Source organism: Hippocampus bargibanti, linkage group LG02, assembly GCF_051943395.1.
Source record: "Hippocampus bargibanti isolate YZ-2025 linkage group LG02, ASM5194339v1, whole genome shotgun sequence".
Classification (NCBI taxonomy): domain Eukaryota; kingdom Metazoa; phylum Chordata; class Actinopteri; order Syngnathiformes; family Syngnathidae; genus Hippocampus; species Hippocampus bargibanti.
Window position 1 is genome coordinate 12,645,001 of NC_142735.1, and position 5,000 is coordinate 12,650,000.

The 5,000-nt window shown below is 43.4% G+C and overlaps 1 protein-coding gene across 1 annotated transcript in view; it reads left to right on the plus strand.

Moving 5' to 3' along the window:
* arhgef37 (Rho guanine nucleotide exchange factor 37) overlaps positions 1-5,000 on the plus strand; it is a 41,466-nt gene that overhangs the window by 34,740 nt on the left and 1,726 nt on the right. The window lies entirely within an intron of this gene.

The window sequence follows — 5,000 nt, forward strand, 5'->3', positions numbered from 1 at the left end:
TGGAAAAATCTGCTCTGATCTTAGGCCGCTAGTGACAAGAGCATACTGGCGAGAGCTAGCACACTGTATTGGTAGCGAGCTGCATAAGCAAATATATTCTGTTGATTTAATAGTGGTTTTGTCAACCCACAATGGCTGAAAGATGAGAAATTTTGATTTGGTTGGAGATTTACTGTTAAAGCCATTTTCAAGACAGACATTTCTAGAAAAAAATGGACATTGTTGAGAAAGGTCGGTCTGTTATTAGTTAGTCTGTAGTGGACTTGTAGTAAATCACACCACACTTTTTTCATTCTGGATTTATTCAGACGTAGCACTACTGAAGGCCTAGCGATGAAATCCACGGCCTGCCACTGATCAGTACTCACATCTGAGTATATGATGTACAAGTACAGTGTATGCGGTGTACGTGAGAACATGGATATACACATGTTTTCTAGATATTTACATATCGAGATTTTATTTAAAGAATTACATTGACTATTTCTGCCCATGTATGAATGTATGAGTGTGCTGATCATTTCCCCTGCCTTCTCTCAGCCAGTCAGTCATCAACTTTGACCCTCCGTAATGGGAATTTGTTATCATCTAGGAGACATGAAAGCCCGCAACGCTTTTGTATCCTCAGCAAGGTCGTCGCTTTTTATCTTCCTCACGTTTGTAGAATGCTGTCCACTAGTTTTCTCTCCAATTGTCAAGCCTCGCCTCCTCCTCCTCCCAACCTACTTTCTGTTGGCCCGCCATCGGCATCCCAGTGCATCTTTGTGTACTTGTGTTAACATGCAGCTTTGTGTTATGTGTATGTGTATGTGTGTATGTGTGGATTTTTTTAATGTGTTCATTTGGAAGAATAAGCAAGAGCCCGGTGAGCTGTCGTTGTGCAGCCTTTTGGGATGTGTTTGGAGAGGTTAGTTGAGGATATCTCCCCCTCTGCTCAATGCAAGGCATGCGTGTGTCTGTGTGTGCTCAGTGGTTATAATTATGTTGAATTTCTCAGTCATTGGAGCGATGGGCGCATTTGGACGTATGCTCTAAGTGTGCACTGGTTCACCCCGAACGTCAGCAAACTCAGAGCTTCGTGGAAATGTACTGTTCGCTCCTTATTACTGCACCAAAAAGGCCGTGCCGCACTCCAACTCGGGACACGCTGTGCTGAGTGCATCAGGCAGTAGAGATGGGAACAGGTTCAGCATGAGACGAGGATTGGTTTAAAACATTTCTGTACATGCCGAGGCTGTATTTGGAAATTAACAGGAAGGGAGAGCGATCTGACTCTCTGAACACATAGGCTGTCACAATAGTGTCGGGGTGTCAGAGTCAATTAGGGAGCGCGCCTATAGGTACATGGTCATAGGACAAATTTATTTCTATCTTCTTCTTCTTTTCCTTTCAGCTTTTTCCTTCAGGGGTCACCACAGCGAATCAGTGTCCTCCATTTAACCCGGTTTTGTGCATCCTCTTCTCACACCAGCTACCTTCGTGTCCTCTTTGACAACATCCATAAACCTCCTCTTTGGTCTTCGTCTTGGTCTCCTGCCTGACAGTTGAGGGCTCAGCATCCTTCTTCTGACAACATTATGCGATGTCAATGGAGACCTTTGCAACATGAACTGAAGTCAAAAGTCATTAAAACATTACTACTAATCAGTCCCACTGATGAAGAAGAAATTGAGTTGACATGTCACTCACAAAAGAATGGAAAAAAGATATCAAAGTTGGCTACTGTGAAAAGCTTTTTCCACACAATTTAATGTCAGCAACAAATCATTATTATAAGAATTCACCATGAACAAGGGCAATAAGAGAAAGGCCTCTTATACACACACACACGCACACACGCACGCACACACACACACACACACACACACACACACACACACACACACACACACACACACACACACACACACACACACACATTCAGATACGCTTTCTCACACAGTTCAGAGTATTGTACTGTATCTGAGAGGTCTCCTTCCTCCCAGCTGCTGCGGCTTAAGCGTGACTGCGTGACGCAGAGGAAGATGACCGACAAAATGCACAGACATCAAGCCATCTACAAAGACCAGTCGTTACGGATGTAAGGAAACAAACGTTTGCTCTCATCACGTCACACTGCAGCCGTTCAGTGAACGTGAAAATAAACTATGACAATAATGCACTTTTTTGGGGGTAAAATATATAGAAAATTTAAAAAGTTGTGGAATAACTCGAAGTCTGTGACCGCTCCACCCGAGATCAGCTGCATCACAAAACCGAGACACAAGCCACAAAATGGACTTACAAATGGAAAACCATAGCTTGCGTGCATGAAATGACGTCCCTTCCGTTTGGGAACACATCTGTCAAATGGGCTCGTGTATTACTCAATAGTTTTTACGCAGGGGCCTAAGTGATATTTTGAGCAGGTCCAGTCAGGCCGCTGCTCATGGGCATGACATGGTTAAAGGCTTTTGGAGGGTGAAATTGGGGGTGGAGTGGTGGTGGCAGCTCAGCGCCGTGACACAGAGACGGCGTGTCGTGATTGGGCCACAGCGTCTGTTGTATCCGAGTGGAAGCACAGGCAGAGGGAGAAGGTTTACACGTGCTGCCAGGTCACATGACTCAACTCTGTCTCTGTCTCTCTCTTCTCTCTCTCTCTCTCTCTCTCTCTCTCTCTCTCTCTCTCTCTCTCTCTCTCTCTCTCTCTCTCTCTCTCTCTCTCTCTCTCTCTCTCTCTCTCTCTTCCCCCCTCTTTGTCTCCTCCTCCTCATGTTGCTGTACTTGATCCCTCACCGCCTCTCTCTCAGCCGAAACCTTGCCAACTTGCAAGCGGCCGGTTCGAGGCCTTTCTGGATTCGCATCCCTTGCTGCCCAAGAGAGCCTTCAAAATTGTTGCCAACAGTCAAGAGCATGATTGATTTTGAATGTGAAACAACACGTGAGGAAGGGCAATTTGTATGATGTCAATAGGCAGGGAACCAGAGTTCAATGGTCATATCCAACCTGTCTTAATAGTTTTTTGATGTCTTTCTAAAATCTATTTTGAAGTACATTTTGTATTGAAGGGGTAATCAATAAGTACAATGAATATTTGTTCATTTGCATTTTGATTTTCTCGGTTAAAAGGAAATTGCAACCAAACACATACACGTCTATCAGGAGAAGAGTAGCAGTACCTTACATTGCAGGAGTTTCTGAAAAATTACAGAGTCCTTTGGCAACACAAAATTCCTACTTATTTCAAACCGATAAACACGCAAAAATTAGTGCATCCAAAAGATAGGCTACCAAATGAAAAACAAAGTAATGTAGTTTATTCCATACATTTTAAGAATGAAAATTGTAAAGAGCAGTACATTGGGGAGACTCAACAAATTCTCAAAAAAAGATTTTATCAACATCGCAGGGATAATACAAGTGGGCCTCAATCGGCAGTACATTTGCACCTAAAAGCTAGCAACCACTCATTTGACGACAATGAGGTTAAGATCTTAGCGAAAGAACATAGATGGTTTGAAAGGGGGATAAAAGAAGCGATTCTTATAAAACAACAAAATCCTTCATTAAACCGGTCTGGTGGGGTGAGGTTCAATTTGGATCATTCATACAATAGCCTGCTTAGGCAAAACAGGTTAAACAACATTCATAATGCTGATGAGGTGATACCGGTGGGAGTGGCCAGTCGTTAGTCAGGAATGTAGGAACAATCAGTGGGGCCACACGGAGTGGTCCTCTGCTCCCCCCAACCTGAGAGTAGGGACCTATCATAGCTGTGTCCGGCGCCGCCATGTCTGGACATTAGGGATATACAGTAAAGTCTCGTTATATCGATATCGGATATATCGATAGTCCCGGTTATATCAATACTATTTCTATGCACGCACGGAGAAAATTACATGCAAACAGGGTCGGATATATCGATAGTCCCGGTTATATCGATATTTTTTCGGACTCCCTTGAATATCGATATAACGAGACTTTACTGTATAAACAGGGCCGATACGACCAGTCAGACTTTAGTTCGCTGACGAAGCCTAGGAGGCGAAACGTCCGAAACCTTCAAATTTGTACAGATGACGGCTGAAGAAACCTTCTCATCAAACACATACACACACGCACACACATTCATTCATTCATTCATTCATTCATTCATTCATTCATTCATTCATTTATTTTTTAATTCATTTATTATCCAAACTGCTTTATCCTCACTCAGGTCGTGGGGAGTCCTGTAGCCTATCCCAGCCATTTTCGCTCTGTAAGCAGGGGATGCTCTAAACCGGTTGCCAGCCAATCGCAGGGCACACAGAAACGAACAACCATACGCGCTCACGTCTAGTGGCCAATGAAGGTGGCTGCTCTCATTCTCCTACATTTGGTGGACAAGAGGCACATAGTTTTTGACATGCAGGCGATCCAATCTCATAAAGTACTGTGCATTTATATGGAACTGCAGGGAGACTTCAATGGGTAGATGATGTAAAATGGGACAAGGTGATCACCGCTGCTAAGTTGGGGTGGGTTGTTTGTTTTTGTTTGATTATACAGGGTAGTTAGAGAAATTGCTTCGAATGGGCGGGAAGTAAATCAGCTGTGTTCTCATCCACAATGCCACAAAACGCCCGTTTATAAATGCACCAAGTTGAGTGCATCTACAGAAATAGTATTGTCACCTGTCTATGCGCATAATTTACGCCATGTAGTGCGTCAACTAGCCCTTGGCCTTGTATACAGAGTCACTCTGTAATATTATACAGGTAAAACAAGATTTAACTGTGTAATGTATGCATGTCTGCGATTGGCTGTCAACCGGTTCAGCTTGTCTCCAGCAACCCCTGTGAGGATAAAGCGGTTTGGAAAATGAATGAATGAATCTGTGTATGTGATAAACATGTGAAATCATTCAACTACATGTAATAGTATTTGACAGCTTGAAACAGAAGTTAGTAGTCGGTATCATTACGACAGTATGGAACATTGCCCATATCTGGTAGGCAGTTGCTGTAGATGAAGAGTAT